We start from the raw sequence: 20917 nt of genomic DNA on the forward strand, positions 1-20917 counted from the left end.
ATTAACCCCACATCAGACAGAGGTCTGATCTCCAAAATACACAAAGAACTCAAGAAATTAGTCATTTTAAGAATAAATAATCCAATAAAAAATGGAGTACAGACCTAAACAGAGAACTCTCAACAAAGGAATCTAAAATGACTGAAAGACATTAAGAAAATGTTCAACATCCTTAGTCATCAGAGAAATGCAAATCAAAACAACTCTGAGATTCCATCTTATACCTGTAAGAATGGCCAAGATCAAAAACACTGTTGACAACTTATACTGGAGAGGTTGTGGGGTAAAGGGAACACTCTTGCATTGCTGGTGGGAATGCAAGATGGTACAGCCCCTTTGGATGTCAGTGTTGCAATTTCTCAGAAAACTAGGAAACAACCTTCCTCAAGACCCAGTAATACCACATTTGGGTATATAATATATCCAAAGTATGTTCAATCATGCCACAAAGACATGTGCTCAACTATGTTCATAGCAGCATCGTTTGTCATAGCCAGAGCCTGGAAACAACCTAAATGTCCCTCGGCCAAAAAATGAATAAGGAAAATATAGTATATTTACACAATGGAGTACTACACAGCAGAAAAAAAAATAACATCTCGAATTTTGCAGGCAAATGGATGGAGCTAGAAAACATCTTTTTGAGTGAGGTAACCCAAACCCAGAAAGACAGTTATCACATGTTCTCACTCATAAATGGTTTTATACATAAAACAAAGAAAACAAGCCCACAATTCACAATCCCAGAGAACCTAGACAACAATGAGGACTTTAAGAGAGACTTACATAGATCTAATCTACATGGGAAGGAGAAAAAGACAAGATCTCCTGAGTAAATTGGGAGCATGGGGACCTTGGGAGAGGGTTGATGTGGAGGAGAGAGGCAGGGAGGGGAGCAGAGGAAAATGTAGAGCTCAATAAAAATGAATTAAAAAGAGTTAATTATCACCCCTTTTATATTGAGAATTGAGAGTTTGGTTCAGGGATGAGAAACTCTATGGGGTAAACGCTGATTCTATATAACACTCCTGTGAGCTTTGCAGTTAAATTCTGAGAGGGTAACATTTCTCCACCAGAGTCTCACTCTTCTGCTCTATTGTCATAGCACGGGGCCATCTACCCCTTGTCATTACTGGATCTCATGCTCTGTTTTATGATGTGAAGATCACATGTGAAACACTTCGTGGATCAGATGCTGAGCAGGGTTTGGACATTGAAAAAGAGAATTGATTGTTTTCATAGCATTCCTTGTAATGATTAGTCCTCATGATAAAACTGAGCAACTACATTTTCCTGACTAGCATGAAGTGAATTGCTTCCAAACATAAGAGGCATGTTTCTATTGGATGAGAGTTTTCCACTGAGCTATCTCTCAAATACTCCTCTGGAACAAACTGTTCATAGAGTTAAAGTATACAAAATAGTCTACTTAACTTGCTGAACTGATTTCTGTGGACCAACATTACAGATTAAATTTTCTTCCTAGTTAAATTTCATTTACTTGAAAATGAGATAAAATGAATAAAAAAAGACAAGTAAGTCAGAGATTTTTAAATAGAATCTCTGTTAAATGTTCATGCAATTCTTTTATACGAAGCTATAAAAAAACCAGTTCTTAGTTGAGGGTATAAACCTATTAAATTAGAGGAGTATTTCAAAATGATGGCCAAGATGTAGTTTAGAAGGTTCTTATTTGCTGTGTATTCATCTGTTTTTATCTCAGAATGCAGCTTGTGGAGAGAGAGCAAATGAAATCACACTAACAACCTCCCATTGCTAGCTTCCTGGGTTGTGTTCATTGGTGTTTGCCTTGGCATCTTCCTCAGCTACACTACCCAGTATGGACACTCAACCTACTCAGCCTCATGTCTTAACCATCAGCAGCTCTGTCGAGTTAGGAAATTTTATTATTTTTTAAAAAGATCTCTCTCTCTCTCTCTCTCTCCTCTCTCTCTCTCTCTCTCTCTCTCTCTTTCTCTCTCTCTCTTTGTGTGTGTGTGTCTTTCTTTGTGTGTGTGTATGTACACATGTGCATGCAGATGTGTGTGAGAGTATGTGCTTGCTTATGTGTGTCTGTTTACATGTGAGTAAAGTGCCCACAGGCAGCAGACAGAGGATTCACTCTCTTGGAGCTGGAGTTCTAGGTATGTGTGAGCAACTCAATATGGCTGCTAGGATCTGAACTCTGATCCTCAAATCAGGCAGCAAGTGTTCTTAAGTGCAGAGCGATCTCTTCAGCCTCAGTTAAAAATTTTTTATAGATTTTTCACTAATATTAAAGCAGGTTTTATGAAAACGTTCACATGATCCCTTTTTTATATCACGACGCCTTGGAAATTCTATTTTCTTTTGTGTTGCATGTGTCCCAGTCACGTCAATAAAGAGATATTATTGCCAAACAAATGGAAACAGGCTCTAGGAAACAAGAAATACTAAATATATTATGTACTTGCAGCTTCACAAGACATTAATTTATTGCTAAGAAAATTAAGGATAAAAAAATTTGTGTGGATGGGGAGAGCTTGGATGAATGGGAAAGGTGGATAAGGGAGCAGGGAAGGATATATCTTAATTAAGGGAGCCATTTTAGGGTTGGCAAGAGACTTGACTCTAGGGGGGTTCCTAGGTATCCAGGGAGATGCCCCCAGCTAGTTCCTTGGGCATCTGAGGAGAGGGAGCTGGAAAAGGCCAGATCCTATAGTCATACTGATGAATATCTTGCATATCACCTTACAACCTTCATCTGGTGACGGATGGAAACAGAGACAGAGCCACACATTGATGCACTGGACTGAGCACCCAAGGTCCAAAGGAGGAGCAGAAGGAGGGAGAACATGAGCAAGGAAGTCAGAACCCCGAGGAGTGCACCCACTCACTGAGATGGTGGGGCTGATCTAATTGGAGCTCACCAAGGCCAGCTGGACTGGGACTGAAAAAGCACGGGATAAAACCGGACTCCTTGAACATGGTGGACAATGAGGGCTGCTGAGAAGCCAAGGACAATGACACTGGGTTTGGATCCTACTACACATACTGGCTTTGGGGGGTCCTAGCCTGTTTGGATGCTCACCTTCCTAGACCTGGATGGAGGGGAGAGGACCTTGGACTTCCCACAGGGCAGGGAAACCATACTGCTCTTCAGACAGGAGAGGGAGGGAGAGTAGAGGGGAGAGGGGGAGGTAAATGGGAGGCGGGGAGGATGCAGAAATTTTTAATAAAAAATAAATAAATAAAAAGATCATACATTACTCCAGTAGCTTAAATCTTCTTTCTAATCCATTTAGTTATGTCTATAGCAAGCTTCCTGCCTTGTTAATGCTGAAGAAGCTTCTCAGCAAATACTAGAACTAGTGAGTTGAAGTTTGATTTCCATTTGCCATCCTGTGGTTCTCAACTGTCCTAATGCTGCAACCCTGTAATACAGGTACTCATGTTGTCATGACCCCCAATCATAAAATTATTCTTGTTGTTACTTTATGACTGTAACTTTTCTATTGTTATAAATAGTAATGTAAGTATCTGTTATGCAGGGTATCTCATATGCAGCCCTCTGAAAGTGTTGATCGACCCCAAGGGTTGCTACAGGTAGAGAAACACTGCTGTAGAGATTTAATATGCCTTTCTGTTGACAACACTGACATACACCTGAAGATTATTAAAGAATGTTTTGCAATGAGAAGGTGTATTTATACTCTTACCTACACGTATAAGAGAAATAATAAAAATAAAGGAACAACTAATACATGGCTACTGCTGGCCTGAAATATTCATTTTTAAGTTTTGGATACTCAGTGTTGTTCAGGATATTTATAAGATGTGTTTAAGGACTCAAGTATTTTTCTTCACATGACACTATAAGGTATACCTGTTTAGGCCTGGATATCAGCTGGGTCAGCAAAGTATATTCTATTTTTTTCAAGAGAGCACAATGACACATTAATTTAGAAAAATATTGATTTTAATAGTAAACATGCATGCTAGAAGAAATAGAAGAGGAGCAAATTCCTAGGAAAAAAATATTGTCCACCCACTGAGACAGTGTGCCTGTTCTAATCTAGCTCATCAAATCCAGCTGGACTGGGACTGAATGAGCATGTGATCAAACCAGACTCTCTGAATGTGGCTGACAATGGGGGCTGACTGAAAAGCCACTGATAAAGGCACTGGCACTTGTTTCTATGGCATGTACTGGCTTTTTGGGACCCTAGTCTATTTTGATGCATAGCTTCCCAGGCCTGGATGTAGGGGAGAGGGCCTTGGACTTCCCACAGGGCAAGGTTCCCTGCCCTCTCTTAAGGAGAGACAGGGAGGGAGGAGGGTGAGTAGGGGAGCTGGAAGGGAATGGGAGGAGGAGAGGAAGTGTAAAATTTTGAATGGAAAATAAATAAATAAATAAAAATATTGTTTTCATGGACCCATCCTTCAAAAATCAGTCTACTGCCTTTGAAGGCACCTACTGAGGGAACTTTCCTCTCTGGGTAATGGCATGGGTTTGCTCCATTCTATTTAAGGAAAGACTTCTATTGGTCTTCATGAGTTGATTAATTTATTCAAAACATACAAACTAAATTTCTTAATGACTGCAATTGAAAATAGAAATATGCCTAAAATTTTCAAATAAAGAAGACACATAGAGCTCCTAGAGGAAAGCTCATGTCATCACTCATGAGCTTGCAGCTTCATGCTATCAACAAGAATGGGGACAATGAGACTTCCATAGTGCTGCTAAGGGCTGTCACCACAGCCTGAATGAGCAAAACAAGAAATCAAAGGATTTCTCACAAATTGTTTCATTGTTTCTGACAAGTTCCTCCAAGTGTTTTATTATAACACACTATACCAGGGTGACTGGATGGTTGTTTGAGCAGAATGCAGTTACTGTACAAGTTAATTGTGGTTTGTATAAGAAAAGGTAGGTTCATGGTCTTTCAAAACATGTAAATTAAGTACAGGAAATAACAACTAGAACTTGATTATCTTAAAAAATTGAAAAAAGAAAAAAAGAAAGGAAGAAAGGAAGGAAGGAAGGAAGAAAGGAAGGAAGGAAGGAAGGAAGGAGGAAGAAAGGAAGGAGGAAGAAAGAAAGAAAGATTGTGACAATGCAAACCAGAATGTGAAGCAATTTATCCATCACTGCCCCAGAACTGTGAAGAGAAAATGAAGAGAGCATTACCACAGTCTAGAAGGCAGATCTTCTACAGTAGTTAGCATCAAGGGTACAGGTAAGACAGAGAATGGCAAAAGATGGAATCAGTGGTATACTTGGTCTCTGCATAGATGCAATCAGATGTAGAAGGAAGGAAAGAGCACACTGGATTTTTATGCTGCTCTGCCTCCCTGTCCTTTTTGCTGTACTTCTCACTGGGGACAAGCCTTCTTGGACGTCAAAAATCAAGACTGATAATTAATACAATATGAAAAAAAGAGGGAATTGTGGAGATAATTTATACTATGAACACTCACTGATACATAAAATAAAAATATTCTGAGAAATTCAGGAAGGCAGTATTTGTCATCTATATGAAAGACTCAAATAACAAGTGGCAGTTACAATTATAATAAGTAGCATGTTAATTGGTTTCCAGAAGACCAAAGACAAAGAAGGAAACTACTATACTTTACCCAAGACTGAGAGTAAGCTCAGCAGTAGACAAGTAACTAGTGTATGCAAGCCCCTTAGTTCAGTTTCCTGCATGGCGAACATAATAAAATATATACACAAAGTTGAGGCATGACCAAGATCCTTCCTGCCTGTATCAACTTGATATGCCATACTTTGATACTTGATATGCCATACTCCCACGGAAGACCTTACCCTTTCTAAGTGGGGAAAGAGGAGGACAGGATAGAGGAGTAGAATGGATATGGAATGAGGGAGGAGAGAAGGGAGGAGAAACTGGTTGCTATGTAAAATAAATAAAAATTTTAATAAGAAAAAATATAAAGAAAAATAAATACAACAAAATAAAACAATCAACCAAACAAATAAATAGATAAATGACCAGCAAGATTGTTCAGTAGTTCTGAGCACTTTCCATTAAATTTGACAACTTAAATTTGATCCCTGGGACCCATATGGTGGGAGCAAGGAGGCAGTCCCCACAGGTTGTTTTCTGACTGCCTTAGTATGCTCTGGGTTGTCCCCTACACATGTGCCCAATTAAATTAAACTAAATTAAAAATATAATTACCCAAATGTCTTGACCTTAATTTCATTTTACTTCTGATAATTACTAAATATTTATACAGGCAATAATTCTTATAGTCATATTAGTATTCATGAATTTGGCTTTTTATTTTTTATTGCAGTATAAATAATACCAATCAAAATTTCTACTTCCTCCCCTTCTCCCACTTTCCTCCAGCTCTTCCACCCACTCTTCCCCCACCCCCTCCAGTCCTGAGAGAAGGCAAGGTACCCTGCCTTGTGGCAAGTCCAAGGCCCTCCCAACTGCATCCAGGCTTAGGAAGGTATGCATCCAAATAGACTAGGGTCCCAAAAAGCCAGTACATGCAGTAGAGACAAATCCCAGTGCCATTATCATTGGCTTCTCAGTCCGCCCCAATTGCCAGCCACATTCAGAGGGTCCAGTTTGATCCCATGCTCATTCAGTCCCAGTCTAGCTGGATTTGGTGCTCAAGCACACTGTCTCAGTGGGTGGACCAACCCCTCACAGTCCAGACTTCCTTGCTTATATTCTCCCTCCTTCTCCTTAACTGAACCTTGGGAGCTCAGTCCAGTGCTCCGATGTGGGTCTCTGTCTTTGTCCATCATCGCAAGACAAAGGTTCTATGATGATATTCAAGATAGTCATCAGTCTGACTATGGGACAAGGTCACTTCAGGCACCCTCTCCTCCACTGCCCAGTGTCCTAGCTGGGGACATCCCCATGGACTCTTGGGAACCCCTCTAGAGCCAATCCTCTTGCCAACCCCAAAATGGCTCCCTCAATTAAGATATGTCCTTCCTTGCTCCCATATCTGTCTTTCCTTCATTTCAACCATCCCACTCCCCCAAGCTCTCCCCAACCCTCCACTTCTCCTCTCTCTCGCTCCCTCTCCTCTTAACCCCACCTCACCCCACCACCATGCTTCCATCTTTTGCTTGGTGATCCTTCCAATTTTCAGGAGGATATATATATATATATATATATATATATATATATATATATAGTCACCTTATTACTTAGCCTCTCTAGGATTACAAACTATGCTCAATGTTGGCTAGAATTCACAAATGAGTGAGTATAGGAGACCACTGTATAACCCCAGTAAAACAGACAATAAGAACAACAATAAATAAACAGAACCTCCTGAAACTGAAAAGCTTCTGTAAAGCAAAGGACACTGTCATTAAGACAAAAAAGGTAGCCTACTGAATGGGAGAAGATCTTCACCAACCCCACATCAGACAAAGGTCTGCTTTCCAAAATATATAAAGAACTAAAAAAAATGAGACATTAAAATTCTAAATAACCCAATTAAATAATGGAGTACTGAAATGAACAGAGAATTCTCAACAGAAGTTCAAATGGCCAAAAGATACTTAAGAAAATGTTCAACTTCCTTAACTATCAGGGAAATGCAAATCAAAACAACTCTGAGACACCATCTTACACCTGTCAGAATGGCTAAAATAAAAAACACCAATGATAATCTGTGCTGGAGATGATGTGAAGTATCAGGAACACTCATCCATTGCTGGTGGGAATGTAAACTTGTGCAACCACTTTGGAAATCAATGTGGCAGTTTCTCAGGAAATTGGGAGTCAACCTATCTCAGGACTCAGCAATTCCACTCTTGGATATATACCTAAGAGATGCCCAATCATACTACAAAAGCATTTGTTCAGCTATGATCAGCAATTCCACTCTTGGATATATACCCAAGAGATGCCCAATCATACTACAAAAGCATTTGTTCAGCTATGATCATAGCAGCATTATTTATAATAGCCAGAACCTGGAAACAACCTAGATGTCCCTCAATGGAAGAATGGGTAAAGGAAGTGTTGCACATCTATACATTAGAGTACTACTCAGTGGTAAAAAACAATAAAATCTTGAACTTTGCATGCAAATGCATGGAAATAGAAAACACTATTCTGAGTAGGATAACCCAGACCTAAAAATATAAATATGGTATGTACTCACTCATTAGAGATTGGCTTTTATTAGCATGGTATTGCCACATAAGTGATGGCATCTGGCAACAATTTATTCTTAAGTCAATAATTTCCTAATATTTTGGTCATATATATGGTAACAATTTTCTTTTTTACTCACACACAGATATCGTCTCAGAGAATTGCAGACTCTTTCAATCTCTCTAGCCAACAGTTTCCCTGTCTCTGAGACAAAATATTTTGGTAGTAAAGGAGATGGTAGCTTTAGAGTTTTACACATCCAGTTGTATGATTAGACATATTAGAAAAGGGTTAGAGGCTAAGTCATCATAGTTAGGAACTCTTGGCTAAAACTGCTCCAAGGTTTCACTAGTCAAAGAGGAATAGGAATAAGGTATAATGTGGTTGCTGGGAGAAGTCATAAAACAGCAAAGGGGAGAACTTCAAATTCCTCAAGTATGTTTTATAATTTAAATTTAATGTATTTTGAAGATTTGATATGATTAAGAGCATGCATGTTTGGGGTTTTGCTTTCTTGATAGATGTTTATTTTGTTATTAAGCTGTTTCCAATGATACTTTCACTTTCCTGCAGTCGCACAAGCTTTCTTATGCTTTGTATTTGAAGAAAATGTCTCCTCGCTTCTGTTTTCAACCTTTCCATGTCTTTATCATGAAGGTTTGTTTCTTATTAACAGCCTATTCTTAGATCTTGGACTCTTACTTGTTATAGTAAGTCTTGGCCTTAAAGTTTGAATGGTTATTCCATTTACATTTAATGTAATCATTAATGTGGTATGTTCATTTTTTAAGTTTGGTAATATATCATGTATATTTTCCCCATCCCTCATTTTTCATCATTTTGGTAGGTACCTCTATTTTGCATCCCATTTTACCTTCTGGATTGACTTTTTAGCTAGCGGCTATACTTTTTGTCACTTGTTCAAGTAAATACTAGGTTAGAAATCATTAAATTTATACAGCTTTTAAGTAATAAAATATTACTTCATAACCTATGTAAGAAATGTATAAAACTTATAATAGTGCCGGAAAAAAAAAACTTATAATAGTATAATTCCACTTATTTTTCATGTCATTTGTTTTGGAGCTATTTTGTTTAATTCATATACTTTCATCTTTTAAAATACTTTCTACATTCATGTATTTATGTGTACATATATGGTGTGTGTGTGTGTGTGTGTGTGTGTGTGTGTGTGTGTGTGTTGGAGGAGGCAAGTACCTACCAATACGTATGTGTGGAAGACAGGTGACAACTTGAGGAATTTGGGTCTCTCCACCATGTGGATCTCAAAGACTGAACTCAGGTCATCAGAATTAGCAGCAGACACCTTTACACACAAAGCTTCTCTCCTTTGCCCCTTTGCTACTATTTATGAATAAAAAGCAAACCCTTCAAAAGTCTTGCACCTAGATGAAGAGGTGGTCAATCAGTGGCTTCTGAGAGAGGGCATCCTTTTTCTTCAATGACAAGCCTCTTGATAGGTTGTGCAATCCCAAATGGTGAGTCCTCAACACATATATGAGCAACACTAAATAAGCTCAGTAGCATACACAGATATACGTGTGCGTGTGTGTGTGTGTGTGTCTGAAGGGTGGATTTGCTGAAGACAAACTTTCTTAGCTTTTGATTATCTTATCATGCTTTCATACTTTTCCATAGAGACAGATCCTTAGATTTGGGAATTTTACCTGTTTTCTTATTAGTACTTTAAAAGTATTCATCTAACTTAATATCATTTCTTCTATGAAAGTCAGTATCCTCTTGTTGGTAATAGGTTTTTTATTCTTTAGCTACCTTTAGGGATTATTCTTTATTTACAATTTTAAGAATTTTATTTTGCTGAACCCAGGGGTAATTTCTTTGTATGTATCTTATTTTCTGTGCTGAACATTTGGGGCTAAGGTGTTGATGTCTGCTGTGCATTCTGAAGGTCCCAGCTGTCATCATAAACTACTTTCTGCTCACACTTTGTTCATTTGTAAGCATGATCATGATATGTCATTGTTCAGTTCTGTTCACTTCTTTCTCCCTTGAGTTTTAGGAGGGATTCTTTTATTCATCGCATCTTCCAGCTTCCTCATTTACTCCTATTATTAAACACACCTTATGAATTTTGACTTTTTGACACAGCACCCTTTATTATAACTGTTTCTTGTCCTTTATTATATCTTTTGTTTCATGTCCAACTTATTCATCTTAATACAGATTTTATCAACCTTTTCTGTAATAACTCTATATATTTGTGAACTATTTTTAAGCCTTGGTCAATAATATCTTGATCTTGAAAATCAATAACTATACATTTGTAACTGCTCTTTCTTTCCATCATGAGTCATGTTTCCTTACCTTTTTAAACTTTCCAACGTTTTTCAATACATACTGAAATTTTTGTATAAAATCATTTGCAGAAGCAGACATACACAAAAATCATTTTCCTCATAAAGAGTTAGCCATATCTTTGAAGCTTCTAGAGCTGAAAGACCACCTGCTAAACGGAAGAGATGGTCCTGAAGTCTGTGGCCTTGATTTGTTTCACTATGGACATGAAACGTTTTTACTTTGAGATGAAGCAATTCCCTTTGGTATAATCAGTAACATAAACATCAAGAGCCTTCTGGAAGACCGCCAGCTTGTAAGTAAGGTGTTGAAACAGAGGGTGATTTTTTGTGGTTTATGTGCTAACTCCAAGGACTTGAAAAACTGTGATCATTTTCAGATGTTTTAGTTTTAATTCCTTGTTCTCCCATCATTGTTGGTCCTCTGTCTCTGTCTGCCTTTCTCTGTCTTCTTTCTCTCTCTCATGTATGTGTATGTGTCCGTTTACATAATCCCAAAGTCTCATCATGACATTAGGAGAACAGTCATTCTCCATCTCTGCAGGACAGGAGAGTCCTGGAAGAGATTGTCATTCACACTGGTGGTGAAGTAGGAAAGAATTTCTTTAAAAGATGGAAATGTATTTGCCATTCCATTACCAAGTTTCTGGAAGGGTTGGTGTCTGATGAAGTGCTGCTGATGGCTGCTTTCTTACTGCATGTTCTGTAGCCCTTTTCTCTGTGTGAGTTGTGTTTTTGTTTTTGCTTCCTCGTAAAAACATACATCTTTGGATCTGGTGAGATGGTGGAACAGATAAAAGTTTTTACCAAGAAAAACTGGCACCTGGATTTGACTCCCAGAACACAAATAAAGGTAAAAAACCAGATCTGACTGCACAAAATTGTCTTCTGACCTTTATATTATACCATACATCTTATGCTCCCACCAATATTAATAATAATACAAAATTTAAAAACTAAAATCTATTATTCTTACCAGGCTTAATGGTGCATGCTTGTTGCAATGAGTAGGGAAGCTTGTTGATTCTGGGCCACTGGGCTACCTTAGACCTGAAATAATCACACAGAAACTGTATTATTTAAATCACTGCTTGGCCCATTATTGGCTTCTTATTGGCTAACTCTTACATCTGAATTTAACCCATTTCTATTAATCTGTGTATTGCCCTTGGACAGTGGCTTACCGGCCTAAAGTTCCCAGTGTCTGTCTCAGGTGGCTTACTGCTTCTCTCTCACTCTACCATCCTCTTCCCATGCTACAGAGCAACACATAGACAGAAGGACCTCACACACCACATTCTTATAATGCCAGAACTCAAAATTTCAAGGTAAAAATATTTCTAAATTTACAGCAAGACTTATATACATAAAAAGTTCCAGGCCAGGCAGAACTAAACAGTAAACTCCTGTCTCAAAAAGAAATAAACAATAACAACAAAATATACACAACAAACTAAAATAAAAGTAAAATAAATAAATTAATCGCACCAGATTAGGGCTTCAACTTTAAATCTCAGTTAACACAATTATCTTTTTATACTAAGTGCATACTTGGAATTAAGCCTCAATTTGTACATTTTTGAAAGGTTCCAGACATAAAAATCTAATTCATCAAACTTTCTGACTACCTGTTTTCTCACTTTCTTCTTGACTCAGCGAATCCATTGCTGATATCATTTACATTAACCTTAATAAGACTAATCGGTCACATAGGTTAACCTCCTACCTGTTTGTGGCCTTAAATCCCATCATTATTATCAATTCATACTGTTTAGTGTTAATTCTCATAAGGCCTCATATTTAGCACTGTGCAGCTTGCTCTAATATACTATCAGTAAAAGCCTATAAAGAACCCCACAGCTTCCTTCCTTCTTACCTCTCTATCTTTTCTCCTCTAAGATTTCCACCTTCCCACCAGCTGCTTCACATCTGTAGACTGGTGCTGTTTACCCCTTACTGTATGACAATGATCTGTCACTTTAGGGACTGTGATAGCTCGTCGCTAGTCTTTTGGGGACAACTCATGACCTCATTGGGCTTTGCTGCATCTCTTGAGCTATATTGTTATATTTGTTAGAACTAAAACCATTTTCTAAAAAGAATCTTAAGCAAGCTTGTGAAATCAAGTAAATCTGTTATTTGTTGGTTATATCTCAAGTGTCTATGAGAAGCATGTAATTGGGCAGGTTACTCATTTCAAGGAAGAAAAATAATGGGTGTGCAGATACTGGGACACAGCAAATAAATCACAATGAACTCCTACCAGAACTGGGTATGTGTCCCAGTTGTGTCTACCAAGATAAATCCCATATTAAGAAGGAAAGTATTGTTAGACCTAAGTGTTTCCTTACTGGCCATTTGTGTCAATTATGGCTTATGTTCCATCAAAAGAACAATCAAGACCCTGCAGGATCTTTTGCAGTTAGGTCGAATGAATTGTACAATTGACAGTGACAATTAGAGATGCTTCATCAGAAAAATAACACAGGCACTTAAAAAAAAAACTCTACAATAAGTTTCTTTAAAGAGCTTTTTATAGAAGATTCAGAAATGTCTCCTTTTTGAAAAATGACCCCATATTTCATTCACAGTATCACACAGCTTCATAGGATCCTACATGATGTGAACATACTGAATTTTATTGCAAATGTCCCAGGAGGTACAGGGCAAATCTTGAAGCAAGTTCTTCCCGGGGATACATTAAATTATCGACTTATTGCTTGGTCAGTCCAGAGATCCTATAGAGACTTGTCGCTCTGTTCTGAGACAGGAGGAAGATAATAGAACATGTTGCCTCTGGAGATGTGTCATTCAGTTGTTATGTTATTTTTCATTCCTCTTCTGTATCTTGAAGATACTTCAATAATCAGGAAGATACCAACATCAGTATACATGAGATGATACCAGTCAGTTATACTTTTTGCTTGAGAATTTATGAACAGTAAATAAAAATTGTTTTGTTTGCTGAGCCAGGTGAATGAAGCACCTATAACAAAGTTAACCCAGCAGAAAACCTTCTATGTCATATAGCAGCTCCAGAATGAAAATTTAAGTTTGGATTAAAAAAATTTGTTTCTGTCTTTTGTGTTATTTTTTCTTCCTGTCATTGTGCAACAGTCATTTCATCACATTCATTTCTGTATTCACTTTCTCTAACTTGAATATATCTACTAAAAGACAAGGATCCTATTTGGATGAAAAGCACGCAACACAGAGCCTGACACTTAGTCAGATGATATAAACCAAAGAAGGAATAGCTTAGATATAAAATTTTTATTCCTTGTGCTGGTTAGTTTTTGGTTGCTGTTTTTTCATTGCTGTTGTTCTTGTTTGGGAAGTTGAAACCAACTAGAGTCAAGTTGAAAAACTGTGGCCATTAGATTGGCTTACTGTAAGCAAGGTTGGTGGAAAACTTTTCTTGGCTGGCGAAAGATGTAAAGGGTCACAACCATGGGTAGTGCCATCTTGGGCAAACAGAGCAAGCCATACTAGAACAAGCCAGTAAATGACTTCCTTCTATGGCACCTTGCATTCAGTTCTTGCCCAGGTTTCTGTTTATGTTTCACTCAGTGATGAACCACAAACTTGTAATTCCCTTACAAGTTGCTTTGGTCTTAGTATTAATAAAAAGATCATAAATCAAACCAGAACATTCCTAAATCCCTTTACTATATTACTTTGAAGTTTAGAAAACCAACATAAGATAATGTATCTGTAAATTTATCTTCAGTAGACATCTTTAATATAAATATAACTGAATTCATATTAGTACAGGAGCTGTCAGTTTGATAGATATGTATAAAAAATCTCAGTTTAGAGCCAAATCGAATCCACAGAACACATCAGAAGCCATCATCCACCATGATCAGTAGGCTCATCCCAGGATGCAGGGATGGTTCAACTATAGCAAATCTGTCAATGTATCCACCATATAAACAAACTGAAAAATAAAAACCACATGATCATCTCATTAGATGCTGAAAAAGATTTTGACAAAATAAACATCTCTTCATAATAAAGGTATTGAGAGAGCAGGGATACAAGGAACAACCTAAACATAATAAAGGCAATATACTGCAAGCCAGAAGCCAATACCAAATAAATGGAGTAAAATTCCAAGTGATCACACTGAAATCAGGAAAAGACCAAGGTTCTCAGCTCTCTCCATGGCTATTCAATATAGTTCTTGAAATCCTAGCTAGAGCAATAAGACAACAAAAGGAGATCAAGGGATACAAATTGGAAAAAGGAGGTTCAAACTCTTACAGTTTGGTGATGATAGTTACATAAGCAACCCAAAAAAATTCTACCAAGAAACTTCTACAATCTCATAAACACTTTCAGTACTGTATCAGGATACTAGATTAACTAAAAAAATCAGTAGCCCTTCTTTACACAGATGATGAATCTGATAAGAACGAATCAGAAAAACTCACCCTTCATAATAGCCACAAATAGCATAAAACATCTTGAATAACTCTAACCAAATAAGTAGAAGACTTGTGTGACAAGAACTTTAAATCCTTTGAAGAAAGAAACTGAAGAAGACACCAGAAAGTGGAAAGATCTCCCATGCTCTTAGGTAGATAGAAATGACATAATAATATAGCAATCTTATCAAAAAGCAATCAATAGATTCAATGCAATGACTATCAAAATACAGCAAAATTCTTCACAGACATTGAAAGAACGGTACTCAACTTCATATGGAAAAGCAAAACAGTTCTGTACAATAAAAGAACTTCTCAAGGCAAAACAATCCCTGACTTCAAACTCTACTACAGAGCTACAGTACAGAAACAGCCTGGTATTGGCATAAGAGCAGACAGGAGGACCAATGGAACTGAATCAAAGACCTGGATATTAATCCACACACCTTAAAACACCTGATTTTTGAAAAGAAGAAAAAAATCAAATGAAGGAAAGAAAAGCATATTTAACAAATGGTGCTGGCATAACTGCATATCAACATATAGAAGAATGAAATCAGATCCATATCTATCACCATACACAAAACTCAAGTCCAAATGGATCAAAGACCTCAACAAAAAACCAGCCACACTGAAGAGGGAAGCAGACTTGAACACATTGGCACTGGAGACTACTTCCCAAATATAACCCCAGAAGCACAGACACTAAGAGAAACATTAAATGGGACCTTTTGGAACTGCAAAGCTTCTGTAAAGCAAAGAACATGGTCAACAAGACAAAATGGACTGTCTACCAGAATGGGAAAAGATCTTCACTAACCCCACATCAGACAGAGGTTCTGATCTCCAAAATACACAAAGAACTCAAGAAATTGGTTATCAAAAGAACAATAATCCAATAAAAAATGGAATACAGACCTAAAACAGAGAACTCTCAACAGAGGAATCTAAAATGGCTGAAGACATTAAGAAAATGTTTGACATCCTTAGTCATCAGAGAAATGCAAATCAAAACAACTCTGAGATCCCATCATTACACCTGTAAGAATAGCGAAGATCAAAACACTGATGACAACTTATGCTGGAGGGTTGTGGATGTAAATGGAACACTTCTGGATTACTGGTGGGAATGCAAGCTTGGTACAGCCCCTTTTGAATATCAGTGTGGTGATTTCTCAGAAATCGGGAAAAAAAAACATTTCTTAAGACCCAAGTCAACCACTTTGGGTCTATATCCAAAGTATGTTCATTCATGCCACAAGACATGTGCTCATTATGTTCTTAGCAGCTTTTGGTTTGTCATAGCTAGAACCTTAAACAATCTAAATGTCCTCGACCGAAGAATGGATGAGGAAAATGTAGTATATTTACACAATGGAGTACAACACGTGGAAAAAAAATGACTCCTTGAGTTTTAGGCAAGGCAAATGGTATAGAGCTAGAAAACATTATTTTGAGTGAAGTTAACGAGACTCAGAAAGACAATTATCATCCAGAAAAACTGTACCAGCCTGTACTCCCACCAGCAATGCCGGAGTTGTTCCCTTTTCCCCACAACCTCTCCAGCATAAGTTGTCATCAGTGGTTTTGAACTTGACCATTCTTACAGGTGCAAGATACATCTCAGGGTTATTTTGATTTGCATTTCTCTGATGACTAAGGATGGTTGAACATTACTTAATTGTCTTTCAGCCATTTTAGATTTCTCTGTTGAGAGTTCTCTGTTTAGGTCTGTACCATTTTTTTTTATTAGATTATGTGTTCTTTTGATGACTAATTTCTTGAGTTCTTTGTATATTTTGGAGATCAGAAACTCTGATTGTGGGGTTAATGAAAATCTTTCCCCATTCTGTAGGCTGTCATTTAGTGACCTTTTGTGTCATTTGTGTCATTTTGTGTCATTTGCCTTGTGAGAAGTTTGTAAGGGCCAAAAGGTTTAATTCAGATGCTTGATGGATAGAACATAGCAGGACATTCATTATTCCTTGCTACACTTCTTTAGTTTTGTATTCATTGGTAATTTATCTCGGATGTCTTGTTTTCAAGCTCGTGACAGTGCTGTGACATGACATTACTGTGCAACAGCATGGAGCAACTACTTCAAAGGTCACAGACTTACTCAGCATGTGTACATTCTATTTTCCCGCTTGGAAGACAGTTTTCAAGCTCTGATTGACTTTGCCAAATTCCAGAGATCTGAAAGATCTCTTCCCTGAGAAGAGATTATTTCAATAAGAATTCTTAAAAATATCCAGATACAACTGTAAAATTCAAAAAGCAATTTCAAGTTCCTTTAAAACCTCAGTTTAAAAGATGAACTGATACAAGGCAGCTTAGGTCATTCATCCAGCAGAACTGTAATGAATGCAATGCGAGGATTGGAGCAGTTAGTGTTTTGCCTGATAGAGGCCTTTTCCCACTGCACATCGTGGTTTCTTTATGACCAGGGAAGTATAAATATGCATCATCGAGCTCTTTCAGTTTACTCTGATCATTGGAAAAATGTCCTTTGCTTAGGAACATAGTAGTTGGCTCTTAGAGCAAAACCACTGCTAACTTTTTATTTTATCTGATCGTGCTGTTCTGACTTCCTGCTCTTGCCGTCCACAGTGACATGTTGGGAAGAATGCTGGCGCTCACATCAGAACTCAGCTGGAACACTGTTGCCACTGCGATTAAGATGTTTTCCTGCTGTGAATGGAATGGCAGCATTTGTGGTTTGGGCTTGCCATGTTTATTAAAAGTATTGTCATGTAATTATGGTCCAAATATCAAACAGCTGGAGACATCTGTTAAAGCATATTAATTAAGGACATATTAATTAAAAATAAAAATCCACAATGGAACTCTAATACCATACAAAAAAAAATCAAGCCAATCGTTAGGAGAAAGATTGTCAGTGGATTAACTGACTTTACCAAGGAGCTTGTATATGTGATGTAATTTATAGCTAGCTTCCTTAGTGGCAGTAGCTTAATAAAAACTATTGCCTAACACTGGGTTATACTTTCTACTTGTCAGTTCTCTTAGTCCTTAAAATGAACCTGTAAGCGCTATCATTCACTCACTTGTTGAAGAGAAACAACATGTTGAATAGGTCAAGTAATTTATAGAACAAAATATGGTAGCTATACTAGAATTTTCACCAAGTGTTTCCAAATGGAACAAGTATACATGTTTTTGTCACATGGCAGTTTGAACCCAGGTCTTTGTATATGGTAGGGAAGCTCTCTGTTCTAAGCTACATCCTCACCTACATACATGTTTTATGCAGGTACTGGGAATATGAACTTAGGTTCTCATGATTCTGGGGCAGATATTTTACTAACAGAGCCATTGATCTTGTAGCCACTGTGTGCCTTTCTAAATGGAAACACTTTAATAAAGAGAGCCATCATCTTGAAACTGGCAACTGCTTTTTCTAAAAAAAAAAAAAAATCTTCATTTGAGCCTGCTTGGTACCTCAAATTGGAATGAAAGTATAATATCTCTGCTTTCATTTTGCATCTTTCTGTCTCCTCTGCTTATATGAGAAAGAAAAGAGGTAAATCATTGTTCTTAACCTGTCCTTTTGAGAAACCTTGGCTTCTATAAAGAATCAATCTCCTAGGATGGATCTATCAATAGATAAGGGCAACTATACTTAAGGGGAAAACAAGCCTCAGTTATTATCAGATTAACAATTTAGCCATTTACTGGGTCATGTAGTATGATCATATCTGAGACAATGATAGGCCAGTAGTAGATATGGCAACACGTAAACAGGACTGTTTAATTAAGAATAAATCTTACCTTCTGTTTAAATTTAAATCTTTTAATGCCATGGAAAATATACTTGGGAGTCACTGGAACCATTTTTCCCAAGGTGGAGGCATTAAAATGCTTTCTCTGTTCCCCCCATTATCCACGTAGAGGAATGGCAGTTTAGCATTGTTGGTAGGGTGCTGGAAATCTAGCTTCTACCTCACAGAGCTCAGGCACAGTCTCCATTACGATATGCTGTTTTCTGAAAATTAAAGGAGTGTAACATGTTGGACTATAAGCCTCGTGCATTTACTATGCACGAGGCTTATTGTAAAATGAAAAGGGAATATGAGGCTGACTGCATAGCTATGTCCAACATTTCATTTAATTTTACTAGACAGATAGATTGTCTCTTTTTCTTTTGGGGGAAGCTATTCAGTCATCAACTCTTGTCAATGATTCTCTTTCTCCCTCTTTTTCCTTCCCTCTCTCTCATTTGAAAATTTTAAATGTATAATTACCCCCAAATGCTTTGCTGCATGGCTTTAACTGATTTATTATGCCATGGACTGACCCACTCTTTAGTGAAAATGGAAGCTCTTATGTCTATACCGTACCCACAGATACTCTGGATGACTTCCCGAATGAGTGTGTGAGCACGGAAATTTTCTTTTTAACAGGAAGCATTCAATGTTGGTGCAATGAGTAAATATTTTAGATTTTATGGGTCATATGTTCTGTATCAGAACTCCCTAGGTCTTGTTTAGTAGAATGAAATGATCACAGACAGCATGCAAGTTAACATGAGGGCACATCATCTTCTAGAATTACTTCCAGCTGTCATGGGGGTGATGTTCTTTCTATGGGATCCTGTGAAAGTAAAATGATGGTTAAGTTCCAAGATTACTGTCTGGTATAACTGCAAATAGTCTCTGAGTATTCGCTAGGGTTTTTCTTAGGCTCTTATTTGGAGTTCTGGCCAGAATGTTGTACAAAAGTGCACGATTTGAGCTAACCAAGTTGGAGCCATCTTGAGCAGCTGGTACCTAAAACAGGTCTTATAGTAGCGCTATATGAGGACCATAGGAGAGTGTAGAAGGGGAGGAAGAGTAATGGAGGAGAGCAGAGAAAAATGTATAGCTCAATAAAAACATCAAAAAAGAAAAAATATTAAAATACACTTAACTTGTTCTTCCACTTTTATATATTTCCATGCACACTCCTTCCTTGTGCTCTTTCAATTTCATGGCCTCTATTATTTAATTATTGTTTCACACACAATACATATATGTATATATTTTGATATATGTGTATACACACACACATATATATGTATTTATATATATAAAACACTAAATGCATAAATAAAACCTGCTCACTCCAATAATGTTACTGGTATATATATAAGTTTATATTTGATTACTTGGCAATTGATAACAAGTTTGGGGGTTCATTCTTGAGGAAGACTGTCTCTTCCACTCTCAGCATTCCTTAGCTATCTGTATTCTTTGTCTAGGTCTGAGGTCACACAGGATTTCTCTTTTCCATGTTAGCATATCTATTGGTGTCCCTTCTTCAGTTCATGCTGGTAAGACTTCATTGGTAGAGCTTCTCTGAGGTTTCATCAAACACTTTGTTCCATTGACTCAAGCTTACTAAATGCTGTGATCCTTTAATAGTTCTTCATGTTTTGGTGACCCCCAACAATAAGGTTATTTTATTACTACTTCATAACGATAACTTTGCTACTATTATGAATCATATTGCAAACATCTGATATGCAGCCATTATGAAAGGGTCTTTCAACATCCAAAGGCACTGTGACTCACAGGTTGAGAACCAATGGGGTTCTTACAGTCTTTTTGTCTCCTGTCTCACCACTTCATCTTTTACTTGCCTTTTTTAGTTGTTTCCTTATTTGAACCAGAATTTCATAAAATTCATATATTGTGATATAAAATTAGTTAATATGTTCATGGTTCCTCAGAAAATGCTAGCATCCATATCAAATTAACTACAGTCTATGGTTGATATCTTATCCCCCCTCTAGAAGAATAATTTCAAATATCTTATATTCATTTGTATACTTTCTTTATTTAGAAGTTTTTGTGTGTTTGCTATTTTATTTTCTTATGTATTAGATATTTTGGTCCCTGTGTTATTATTTCATATTTATTTTCATTAGAGCTTTGTTTTCTATTTACTTTTCATTATTTTTTATTATACTTAAGCTTCTCCTGCTCACAGTTTTCTACTGTAG

Source organism: Arvicola amphibius, chromosome 2 (assembly GCF_903992535.2).
Source record: "Arvicola amphibius chromosome 2, mArvAmp1.2, whole genome shotgun sequence".
Lineage (NCBI taxonomy): Eukaryota > Metazoa > Chordata > Mammalia > Rodentia > Cricetidae > Arvicola > Arvicola amphibius.